General features: G+C 39.7%; 1 protein-coding gene and 1 long non-coding RNA gene across 6 annotated transcripts in view; one reads left to right on the top strand and one right to left on the bottom strand.

Moving 5' to 3' along the window:
- Positions 1–13,691, top strand: part of LOC132909730 (paired box protein Pax-8-like) — a 196,659-nt gene that overhangs the window by 91,333 nt on the left and 91,635 nt on the right. The window lies entirely within an intron of this gene.
- LOC132909738 (uncharacterized) overlaps positions 1–13,691 on the bottom strand; it is a 198,143-nt gene that overhangs the window by 126,514 nt on the left and 57,938 nt on the right. Inside the window, exon 2 of the long non-coding RNA XR_009658597.1 lies at positions 11,004–11,059. This is a non-coding gene — a long non-coding RNA (uncharacterized LOC132909738). The remainder of the gene's footprint in view (positions 1–11,003; positions 11,060–13,691) is intronic.

Below are 13,691 nucleotides of genomic sequence, written 5' to 3'. Positions count from 1 at the left end.
GAGCATGCGCTTCTCGCCATGGCTCGTTGAGTCCACGCGAACACAGCGCATTCACGGCTCCTTAACAGCCGCCAACAATGGTCCACCGATCGTCATTATGCCGCGCGTTATTATCTGCCGCTTTATGGCGCGCCAAGTGACACCTGCGCTCGTGGGTGGTAGTTTGGAGTCGAGTAACTAGAGGGTAAGATACTCTGTGCTGACATAGGATTCTTAAGAAATTCTTGAAGATGGAATCATAAGGAAAAACGAAATGCAAAGACGAACGAAAACTATAAAGATACGATAGCGATTGTTGATCCTTTGGTTTTTATGTCAGTTGGTAGCTGGAATGCCTTCAACGAAATGTTTTGAATATGGCATGATTTGAAAAGAGGATAACCTGAGAAATTCGAGGATAAGATGTAGAATATATACAGGGCGTTTCGTAAAATCGAGGAACGTAGTTTCGAAAATGATAAAAAAAAATTGTGTCTGCATATTCCCACAAAAGATGTCCAAAATGAATTTGCAGCTGAACTTGAAGTCTTACTCTTTCCACTTCTCAAGGTATTGCTCGTTAAATATTAAATTCTGTTTCCAAATAGGCAGATGAAATTAGTTCAACTGCTTATTTATCCCGATATGTATTATCTCAATTTATTCATTTATGACGATTTATTTATTGAATTATTCCAATATGAAACTCGCTATAACTCGTAAACGAGGTCAAATATCTATAGAAACCTCCCGCCATTTACGCTATTGTGTAAGACTTCCGAATATAAAACAGATGACAAACTTACAAAGTTTTTAAAATACGAATGATATTAATTTAATTGTCGTGTTAGTTTCAACTTCGTAAATATTATTTCGCATAAGTAATATTATTAATGTATCTAAAATATCTAACGTTTAATTCCAAAATCAAATGGAAATATAGTTTCTATGTAGAATTGTTTGTCTGTTGAATTGAATTTTAAAATTACTCTCCTATTAAATGCTAGAAATCGAGAGCTCTATTTCCACTGATATTTCTAGCTATCTACGTTGATATTTCTTCCCTACAAAATCTGAAAATTATAACTCGGAAATTTCAACTTTCGATAGAGTATTAAAGGATAATTAATTTCTACCAATATTCTCAATCGAATGCATACGTTGCCCTGGCTTCTATTTCTTTCCAATAAAATATACAAAGTTACAATCATAACGACTGGGATATCGCTAAACCGTAATATCGTCTCGTAGCACCGGTCGTAGATTAAAAAGCCTTCATTAAGCTCTTGCACAAGGGAAAAATCGTGGTTGTCGAACGCGTAGCGTAAAACAGCGGCCACGTAGGTTTTATAGCTCATTACGTGGTAAGCGCCTCTTGGTGGACCTAGCCAGCCGATCAGCGTAAACTATATTTCACAAGGAATATACTTTACCTATAATACGATAATAACTTCATGCCTGCCGGTTGAATGAGCGTTGAACGTTCGCGCGAAATCGAGAACTAGGATTAAATTGGTATACTCGGCTAAACTTCCTACCTTATCAATTTTTCTTGCATTATATTTAAATATCTAATAATTGAGATATATTACAAAACGTTCTATTAATTATTATACAATGAAAATTTAAAAATGTTTATAGCTAGCGATTTTTACTTTGGAAACTTGAAGTTATCACGCGATAGCACGTGTGTTGGTTAATAGCTAAGCAGGAGAACATAGAACATTTAATGAAGACGTCAGTTGTGATACAAGTTGTCGAATTTACGACACGCAAACGGTAGAACGTTATCGAAACCGCGTCATGACGTGCTTGGGAAGAGTTACGAGAACCTTAAGGCTAGATCTGTGGGCAGCCTCGTAAATCACCATACAGTCCATGATCGCATCGAAAGATTCTTAACAAGCGAAAAATCAAACTTCTCTGCTTGCGCGATTGAAATAAGTGAATTAACTTAAGAATTCAATGCCTTCGCTCTTTATAACGACACGCGATCTGAAGCTTATTTTAATTCTCATTTTATTTGTTCGTCGTTGAGAAAGTAAGAAATAAGAAGCGATAATAGCCTGGAATTTCTTTCTTCAGAGGCAAAAGTTTGGTTAATGGGGAAATTAAAGATATAATTTTATATGAAATCGAAAGTTGGACATCAGCCGGATCGAATAAAATTTCGCATAAAATGGAAAGAATTTCTAAAAGATAACGCAAAATTAAATACCTATACGTTGATCTCTTCTTCCCGAGCATCCCTCGTTTCCTGTTCGTCCACCAGGTTGCCATGTTGCGTCATCGTCGTCGTAAATGTCGCATCTCTGGTAGAAAGTATACGAAAGGAAGGGAAGAGAAGCGAAGAAGAGAAGCCGGCCTAATAACGTCACACACCTTGACAGAGAGAAAAGGCCAGGATCGTAAAAGGCAGCGGGAACGGGGCGAACATAAAGAAAAAAGAAGCGGTGCAAATAAAAACCGGCTCGTAATTATGTTTACGAGCCGCGGCTGCGACAATAACTGCGAGAAAGAGGGCGACGTAGCCAAAGGATAGCGTTTGCCACCGCTATCTCCGTAATTCCAAGAGGAATCGCTTCGCAAAATGCTCTCTGCTCGGCGTTACGACGTAACGCGTACACTCGACTAATAAAAATTGGAACAATATTGTGAAAATCGCGAGGACGATGATTTACGAGGCACCACGTACCCTTGAGAAACGAGATCATGCGAAGATCGTGGATTCAGGGCTGAAATTAATGGAGTTACGCGAGAGGAACCTTTTGTCAAGGCAGGCTACGATTCGGCCAATGTTTAACCAGCAATTCGCTCGTTTTATTGCGCTCTTTATTATTGACTTCGTACACAGGTTAACCATGAAAGTTCCACACAGCGTTCGAAAATAAGGCGATCGCGTAGCGATCGATTCCTTTTATTACGCGCTATTTTCGTGTAATTTACTATGCACGTTCCGCTCACCGATGGAATCGATCAGAGATTACGGTCGAGTACCGCTAAGCCCCGTAGAACTTTCTTTTTCGCAGTGGGAAAGTGGTGCTTAATACTTCTCCGTAGTCTGTGAACAATTTACAATAGAATTGTCTGATCTTTGAAAAAGATCGAAGGAAAAAGAGAACCCGAGGCTATCGTTTAGTTTAGTGAATTATTAGTTAGTAAATTTGTACTCTTCTGGTATATGGATATGGAAACTCCAAGATATCTTTATCTCAAATTGACCATTTCGTATGGACGAAAGTAGAAATTAGAAGGAACGTTTCAAGCCGAGTAAATAATAGCGAAGTAACTAACAGAGCGTCGAGTTGTTTGAATTAATCTGAACGAGGCTGAAAGAAGACGAGCTCGTGGATGATACGTGCTAGCTGGATTTTCAACGCGTATGAATTTCACGATACAACCATAGATCGAACGATCGATCGTAACCGACGTTTAGGAGCGATCTACCTTCTCTTCCCTTATCTTCGTACCTTGTCCTCTATGTTTTCTTCTTTCCTATGGGATAGTAGGAAGCCGTAGTGGTAGCCTAAGAAGCATCGACGTCCCGTAGATCAGCCGCATCGACCGGATCTACGGTTAAATCCAAGCTTGTCGAGCGAAGCCTTTATCCGCCCACGATCTAGCACTCGCACGCTCCTACGATCTTTGCTGTCGCGAGAAACAGCCGGTGATGATAGCAGGCAAGGATGATGTGCGACGTGCCGGGAATCGCCGTTTTCTTCCATCAGATCGACGATTCTCTGGTCAATGAAGTGAAACGTCGACACCCGTTGGCAAATGAACGGTGGCTCGATTCGATCGATTCGGATCCCTCGATCGAACGATTTTTGTCACAACGAATTTACTTAACGACGCGTCGATGGACAAATCTATTTTTTTATAACTATTCCTCACTGTTGCGTTTCTCTGAGTTCTTCATTACGGTTTGTTTCTCGATTATTTAAATTTGTCTTAAAATTTCTACCGATAGCGTTCTCATTACAGTCAGCCATAAGTCTTCGTACAGATAATACCTTTTGCAGTAGAATTCCGTTTATCCGACTACTTGTGGTCAAATAGCTTACGTAAGTTCGTATAAAAGAAGTTTATAATATTCTCCACTACCTGGTATTCTATTCGTTCGCATAATAATCCCATAATTTCCAATAATCACGTTCGGATTACTGGATTGAATCGGCAAGGATTCGATTAATCAGGCGTTGATTAAAATTCCCAATAAATTAGTTCTACTGTATATTCGCATAATAACACTTTACGTACACGCGATTCTTTGAATATCTATTCGAAATCAAGTCAAATCAAAAAGCTTAACTAGAATTCGTGTGACTTGACTGATTCCATGGAAGCCTTAGTTTCTTCGTGCCAATGGTACATCCAATGGAAAACGATGATTTTGCAACCACCTGTGCATTATACGTATATAATCAGACCGTGCGCGGGCATAAGTTCGTGAGCTAGGTAATAATAACGACGATAAACAAGCGTTCTAACGAGGCGTCGTAGGTACGGTAAGCGTGTAGGGAAATATCAATGTTATTTTATTGAACACGCAGGCGCACGACCGGCTTAGATCGTCGGTTTACCCTTCGATGGGGATACGGCCGAGTAAATACGCAATTTGCCGACCTTACACCGATCCTCCGTGTCGTAACAGGTGGAGAGTGGATTCTTTCAGGGTATCTAGCGGATGCTCTGCTGGAGAAGGAAACTCCTAGTTCGAGAAATTCTAAACGGTTTAGAGGTCTAACGCTGCGAGTATTTTAGGTTCTGCGAGGTGTTTACGGTTTTATGATACGATTTTGCGTTTTATGGGTGATCGTATTCCTAGATGTTTTATTGAATCCAGCGATGAACTTGATACGCGGTGAATTGGTGTTGTTTATAACTTTCGTATTTGATTGCAGTTTATACATCGACTAGATCATCGATCATCATAGAAGTTCATTTATTAAATTTTAGTCAGCGATTAATTAAATGAAATCTTGTCGACTGAATGCATTTGTATGCTTGTAAAACGCTACTAGATGTTTATACGATAAATCATGCATAATGGGAAAAATCGGTGCATATGAGTTGTCTTGAATCGATTGTATTTAGTTATACTACTTGTCTTCTCACAAGTACAAATAAATAAAATTGTACCGTATCTTTGATCGAAATTAATCCGTATTTTGAAATTTTGAAATTTTTCCACAAGTATACAGTTCGTGTAAATTATTCAAATAATTCACCATCCGCTGATTTTAAATAGCATCGTTTAAATAATACAAGTTGACTACGCCAATCGAACAGTTAACGCAAACACGTCGTTTCAATTCAAACGGAAATCAGACTTATCATCCCATCGATTTATCAAACCGGCGTTTCGCGCGTTGATCGAGCGAGCCGGGATAATCGGTGCGATCGAGCAGCATGATCGTTTTCGTGATTATCGCCGTACAAACAGCGCCGACGCTCGAGATCTCACGCTGTGAGAATCGATCCTAGGAAATCGAAGAATCAGTGAAAAGAGGAGGAGGGAGGCGAACGAAGAAGAAAGAAGAAGGGAGAATTTTGCCCTCCAGGTCCTTCGTACTCCCTTTCCTCCTCTTTCATCTCAAGATGGACATTTTCTGCGGTCACAGTCGACGATTATTGGTTATTGCGCGGAACTGTTCTCCCCTGTTCCTCATGGGAACCAGTCAAAGCCGCTCGAATCATTTCCGTGTTTATTAGCCAGGCACTCGTCGTTCCTAATCCTCTTTTCAGGGTTCTGATCCCTGCAGGCTGATACGAAGGATGTAGATCTAAAAGAAACTTCTCGGATCACTGAGTTCATTCGTCGACAAATTAACACAACGTTACGATGTTTTTCTTCGGTACGCCTTCGATAAAATTTCGTTTGACGACCTGATGCTGAAAGTAATTTTCTAACTTTTTTAATTGAGTTGGTACTGCAAAGGACTGGAGGGTAAATGTGCGTTGATGTTTAGAGAGGATAGTAAAAGAGGATTTATGAGAAGATAATGGGGGATTAACTTTTTGCTGGTAAGCAAAGTGTATAAAATGTGGGTTCTTCTAGAGTTCTAGGAGAAGTGTTCTCTTCTTTTAAAAATAATTGTGATTTAATTGAAGAAATTTGACAGGCAAGTGAATCCTGTAAGAGAAGTCCTGTTAAAACTAATTGTGGTACTCTACGAGGTTTAATAGCAGAGATTTAAACTAGAAATGATAATAATTTTGCAAAAAAGACCTAAACGTCTTATGTCCAGATTTCTTTTTTCTTTCACTACCTTCAAGAATACATTATGCATTATCTTCTGTGTATTACTTTTATAAAAATTGTCTAAGAAATAACCCTCGTTTAAAAGAAACGCCTTATTGATGTAAATTTTCTTTATTGACAAATCTCATCTACAACTCACTTCTATTCTCCTTTTTTTCCATCAAATCTCAAAATTCCCCTAGACACAATGTGAAATTAACAAATTTAGTCCATCTCAGAACGATATCCGCTATCAAGACGCTCGATTAACCTATTAAAGTTAGTGTATCATATCTAATGCACAAAGCAACCTATCAATGGAAGAGTATCGCGAGACTCGCTCTCGCCGGATCTCCTTTAGATCGGAATCGAATAGCGGAGACGTCTAAATCGACACGCGGAAGAGACCAACGACCGACCGACTGGTCGAACCGCAGAGGAGGGATGCAACAGAAAAACGAAGAAAGAAATGGAGAATGGGATAAAAATAAAGAAGAACTTTGCAGCTCCTCGCGTGACTACGTTCGAACAGCCGACACGTAGGTACACGACGGGACCTGTCCGTGTTTATCAGCCATCACCGACGGCGAACCGCGCCGGAAACGTGGACGAACAGCGGCTCCTACGAGCAGATCGTTTCGAAAATACGACATGCGCCTCCGGGCCAGCTACCCTCCTGGATTACGCGCCGCGATCCACTTAAACGATCCCCGGCCACAGCGAGACCAGATTCGAACATGAATGACCGAACCTTGTAGTGATTCGATTTTTGTACCGAAGGATATGGTCTATAGCTTCTGTTTCCTCTTTTTTCTTTTCTTTTTTTCTGTCTTTTCTAAAGGGCTTGGGATTGAATTAAACGATACGATGGATATTAATTTGTTGTTTCAAGGTCACTTTTATTATTGGATGTAGAGTGGTTAGAATTCACTTTTTGAACGTCATAATTGGCAAATCTCGGTGATACTCTATGTATCTAATTTGGAAGACTACTTAATAGTTCCTACAATTATTAGTTTGTGTATTATGATATAATTAATGATATCGAGAACCTGGAAATTATAAGATGGAGAATTAATTTTGTGTTTTATAATTTTCTCCGCCTGTTGATCTTAGGTTTCACTTTTAAAGTATCATATCTGGTGCCTAAATATTAGTGTAATATCGTTGATAGTTTCAAGAATTGAGATTAATTACTGACATCTATAGTATAGTTAGGGCGTGTATTCGCAAAAGTGTGATTCGATAAGACTAAGTACTCATTTACCAAGAAATTTTGTATGATTTTTAAAACACGGACCTGACGATACGTTACGTACCATTACTCGAGTACAATTGACTCCTTTACAAAAACTGGTATTAAATTCAATAAATTGACCACTTGTTCTTTCATGGATTTCACGGGCGCGGTCGATCGATCAAGGCTCTCCTTGCTGCGTACAACAATGCAAAAGCGAGTTGTTCGACTCGGTCATAGAATTTGTAAGCGTAACAGTATCGTAGCGTAGTGAGCGAGGATACAGCGTTGTTAAACATGAGATCGCATTGGATCTCGCATGTAGCCGCGACTACACAGCGCATCGCATTAAAACGAGTCCGGAGGCGGTGGTGGTCCTCCTCCTGCGCAACCTTAAAGTTCTCTGCACAATATCCTCGAACGTCCGCACGCTCGCTTCCGCATATCATTTTCACGCTGTGGCGCGCGACCGCTCGTTCTTTCTGCGCCTACGTGCTCGCCTTTTAGCAGCTCTCAACGATTTAATAATCATCGCCGAACCACTTATCCGTTCCTCGTTTGCGCGTTACTTCCTCGATTCTAATGTAGTAATTACATGATTAGATGGAAGTCTAATTGGGGCCGTGTTACAGGCTGTCTCTAACAGGAAGAGTTAGATATACTCGTTGGTAGTGACTGTTTTACGGTAGGGGAAAGAATTTCTTGTTACAAGGACGAAAAAGTGTGCCGTGAAGTTCAGGTGTATCGTTGCAGTTGTTAGAAGTCACGCGAAAAATAATTCACGAATGATTCATTAGTGTACTGTTACAGTTTCTTTAAGATGACGTTATTTTATCCATACGTTAGCGTCTAAATTAATTTAGTACTTTTACAGCCACTCGTTTTTGTATTTGTATTAATCTTCTCAATAAAAAGTTCAAATTTCTGGGTAGAAATTAAAATTACGACACAAGAACTGGTACTAGATATTTCGTGTAAGGAACGAATATAGCAACGTTCCCATATCAGGATTATTTGAGCGTAAAAATTTAAACGCCAATCGCGTAACCGGATTTACGTAACCCAGACTAGTAGCAGCGACAACGGAACCGGTAGGTGGATTCCAAGCTGTCGCCACTTTCTCGGAATCTTAAAATGTTCCGCGGTCGCAATTGCCTCAGCTTCCTTACCTTCTGCAACCGTCGAATTTAATGGCAGTTACTCTTCGTCGTTCGGACACTCTCGCTGATTGTGAACATTTAACTTATATCGAAAGGAGAAATAGTTACTAATTACTGTTACAAAAATGTCATTATTTTCTGTCAGTACAATTTCCTCGTAATATACTGTTGAGGTTATTAGACGTATGTAGATACAAAGGAACGCGTGGATAAATTGTAAGGTAGAAAATATATATTTTAAATGCAAAGTATAAGTACAAAGTTCGGAATATAATTGAGCTGATCCAGATCTGCACGCTAGCAGCGTTACCCTATGACTGAAAAACCCTGAAGCCAACGTTGCATTGTACCGTTTATGGTTTGCCTTCGATGCAATCTTTTGTCTATGCACTGTCGATTGCTTCAATGCTTGAGAAAACTAAAGACCAGATGTAGAGTTTTGTTAGAAGTGATGATCACTTCAACACATACAATTCTATATTAATCTAAATATGCTTATCGTTCTTTCAACGATTGCAATCTTTCACGACGTTTTTCACGTTTAATATTAATCCTTTCTTTCGATCTCAAAGAATTTCTTGGAATAATAAATGGATAATACGTATATATTCGTTCAAAAATTTAATTCGATTCAAATTGCAAACACGGAGAAAGAATAACATCATTTTGGAAAACATCATAGAGAAGAGAATTGGTGAATATCTACGTAAGAATTAGAGAAATCGCAAAAACAAAGAAAAGAATGTCAATTATTTGTATGCATCCACGATACTTCAAGCACAAACCGAAGACACCGAGCTAGTAGATACCAAGTTACCAACGTTCACGCGAAACTTAGCTGTAGAAGAACGATCGACAGAAGTTCCCCGGAGACCAAGGACTTCCTCGAAGCTGTCGATCCGCGTCGATGGGAATTTGTCCGAAGGAACGAGGCGAGAAAGCCAGGCGGGGAAGGGAGGAGCACGCTGGCGGTGGACTAGCACGAGGACGAACAGTAACGAGAGATATGCTATTACCCAGGTTCCTGGTACCTCGATTAATTGGCCTGTACAGTTAAAGGAGAGTCGGGAGGGGGTCCTCATCGATCGGCCGCGGCCCTCTCACGGTTAATTTATTGCCAGGCTGGACTCGGTGTCGTGTTGTCTCGGCCGCGATCACGACACCGCAAATGAAGACTTTTATGCTAAACGACCAAGCCGAGCAGGTGGAGGAAAACGTGCCGCGTGGATCCATTAATTACCGCCGGTTGGTACACGGGATCGAGCGAAGCAAAGCCGATTTCGAAGAAGACGAGGCGCGAACGAGCTGATAACACCGACGATGTTTCACGTTATACACAGTGTTTTACATTATTTTTACAAGTTTACATCGGTTTACGTAGGTTAGCGGGTTGCAGTTAGGTTTTATAGGTCGTTTAGGTAGGCTTCTCTTGCATGAATTACAATTTTTAAGAGTTTACTACTGTAATATTGAGATTAGCAGGTTGCAAATGCCAGCTCTGTTGGTAAATGTCAGTCAGTAAAAGTAAGTTGTACGATTCATTTAACTTTGCTACATACTTCCATTCATTTGCGGATCAATGGTATTTTTCTATCGTTGAGACGATTTCTTTCGTTTAACGAGAATATGAAAGGATCGTTAATTATGCTGTATCATCGTCGTCATTAAGGTTGATCGTTTGCTTTCCGCAGATTTAAATCACGTATCGAACTGTGTGATTCTCGAAAGAGTTTAATTAGACACTGTGGTACTAGAATTGAGAGATTTTTTCAAATAAATTCAACGATCTTGGTTTCTGAGCGATCCAAGTATGAATATCCTCTTTTTGTCTGTTTGAAATATAAAAATTCAAAGACTGGAACAATAATAAGTAGACTTCTTTTGGTTTCTCGCTACGTTAGGATTGTAACATGTTTCTCTGATAATTGTCATAGCGAACCACTCGCATCGGTCGATTTTTCAATTAGCACGTGTCCTTTCGGCTTCATTAGCGCGCTTTCACTTCCTGCTGCGGCTCGTAAAACTATCTCCGCGACTAATCGATTCGCGTTTTAGATTAATGCAACCTCGATAACAGTTTCTGCCTGCAGGCATCGCGATCCACGTGTAAATCCAAATTCATCGACATTAATACTGTCGTGTACTATTATATAAGCGATAGTCTTATTCGAGAAGAAACGAAAAAGATTTTTAATTATGATAGCGAAAGACCAATGAAAAATCCAAAAATTTTAAGTCTTCTTCGAAGCAAGCATGATTGCAAAAGACAGATAAAAGGTCATCGATCATAAATATGTTAATGACCAACGATGAATAATATATACGTAGATGTATAATGTATATCATGTTCCTCGGAACAATAAAGAATAATTATTTCTCTGACCTTGAAACGCCTAGCCAGTGATTAACGCATCTCCTTTCCGAGGATTATCCAGTCTCCTAAAAAAAAAAACATATAATATTTCTCTTAGATCATTGAAAGATAATGACCATTATAATAATTAATACACAGTACATTCGTCATTTTCGTAAAAACTATACAATTTTGTATCGTTCGTTCAAAATTATTCAATTTTTCCTGTATCAAATATATCAAACCTTTCGACTCAAACGCAACATTTATCGATTGATGCAATCGAAGAAAGAAGATGGAAAAGAAGAAGAAGAGAAAGAGAGAGAGAGTTACGAAATTCAACGAGCGTCAGTCACGTTCGACAAAAGGATGCAGCTGACTCGGTCGTTTATTCAAGTAGACGCGCGTAGATCTGTCGGAGCCAACGTTTATACGATGTCGTGACATAAGATTCAACCGTGAGTGACTTGGTGGAGGCGTGAACGGGGTGTTGATTGAGCGGTAAGATCAGTGGAGCGCGAATTCATCCAACCTCTTTCCCCAGAAGGCAACGGCCATCTAAAATAAACCGTTTATGCTAATACACGGACGGCGGATAAATCGTTTGCAACGCGGCCTCGTCGACTACTTGAAATTGCAGATAATTTCGACGCGGCTACTGGCTGGCCAGTGCCATGATCGAGTGATCGAGCGCAACGATGCGTGCCACGGGTAAACCGTGAGCCGATATTCGCTCGCTCGTTTCGTTAATTGACGTTCACGGAGCCTTGGTTAGAGAGCAAGATCGGTTTCGCCGTTCAGGAATAACGACACTCTTATTCGTTGCTACTGGAATTGTTACGATTCATATTTTTGATCGTTTAAATCGTCGCTTCCTTTATTATTTTTTATTATCTAAGGACGCAGTAAATGGTAACTGGTACTGAGAGCGTTTTTACAATTTCAACGTGGAAACATCCGTACTACGTGTCTGAAATGTAAATTACCGCTAAGCTATACCACGTGTTTGAGAGATCGAGGCGCTAATTTACGTCGAGTAATAAAATCGGCTCGTATTAATTGCACTCGTAAAAGTTGAATTACAAGTGAAACAATCGGGATCTAGCATAGTTACGATATTTCCTTGACCTCACCCGATCGATCTCAAGCAGCCCATATCGGCCGGACACTCGGGAAATTACAAGTAACGTGATATATCCGCACTTCGAGAAGGCTGTTGGGAAATATACCTTTTCCTCGTGGAACACACAGCATGATAAAATATCGTCGAAACTTTCTAAAATGTCGTTCTCGATTTTATTCACTGGATCGTGTATCTTATCTTTCCTAACTATCGAGAGATAAGGAAACTACGACAAACTATTGCGAATTGATTAGCTTTATAAATGAAATCGATGCCTTTTCGTGCAAAATCCAACGTTTATTTATGTTTCATGGAATATTAATTTAATCACTGAAATAATATTTTCTATTTTGTAGAATATTAGAAATTGTTATTATATAGGCAATTATTTGAGTTTAAAACGGTATATTAGCAACAAGTAAATGTAAAAGCAGCGAATTAATTTACACGCGTGATATTTCAGTTGGGAAAATTAGTACGTTCGTTTCTAGGAAAATTTCAAGGTACAATGGCAGATACGAAGTAGAATGGCGATGAAAGTTGCAACTTGTAGCTTGATCTATGTTTCATTGCAACCTATATTACGTTAACTCTCGAGCTTTTGTGCTAATATGTTGACTCACTGTAGGGTAAACCGGCATGTGTTTCACCCGGAGCACCGTGCAACATTATGGAGAAGGTCACCAGAACGGTATACCATGCTCCTCCCGCGGTAATCCTATTATCCTCGACAATGGATTGCGCAATGCGAATAGAAACGTCGAGCCATTTCCATAACTCGGCGACCGAGCTCGGGCGGTCATATACACCTTTCTCCGCAAGGACAGTCGAAACCATATTTATACTTGTTCTAATAATATCTTGTCTTTCCGTGAAATAAATACATCTTCATAACTCTACAAGTAGATGAAGAAAACAAGGAAACTGTAGCGGTCTCTCTGGATGACTGGAATCTTAAAATTGCCACTCTTACGTATTATTAAAAATGAAGAATGTTTACCGCATAGATAATACGCATAAGTACGATGATCAAAGAAATTATACGATACCGCTTACAGTGAAAATGATCATCTAGAAGCCCTGAATTGAAATACAATCATCGACGCACTTCTACATGCTGCGAGATATAAAATATTAATAAAATAAAATTAATAAATATAAAATATTATACTATGTATGAGCATGTATATTCGTGTGTAAAAGTTCATAGAAGATTATATCTCAAAATTATGTTCATTTATCCACACGTATTGTATTTATAATATGATATTCTACTCAGCTTTGCTATCTTCTTACGCTTGCATGAAACAATTTATGAAAGTGTACTTATACTCAACGGATTAATACCGATCCACGCCCATCGTCTATAGCGGCGGAAGACTCACGTGCGAAGACAAAGTCCGAAGACGAGGTTCCATCACGCGAACCGTCTGACCCCGACGGGCCATTTCTACTGCAACGTATTTCCTCGTATAGCCGCTCTCGAGCAACGGGCCTCGCGGTATATACGAGGGGTCATATCGCGTTACTCGTAATTCCGCCGGCGTGTCCGTCGTCGAGTAGCTCAAGCTATACCAAAGGAAAGCGTGCTGTAG

This window comes from Bombus pascuorum, chromosome 8 (genome assembly GCF_905332965.1).
Source record: "Bombus pascuorum chromosome 8, iyBomPasc1.1, whole genome shotgun sequence".
Classification (NCBI taxonomy): domain Eukaryota; kingdom Metazoa; phylum Arthropoda; class Insecta; order Hymenoptera; family Apidae; genus Bombus; species Bombus pascuorum.
The sequence above is the reverse complement of the archived record's forward strand: the minus strand, read 5'-3'. Positions and strand labels throughout refer to the sequence as shown.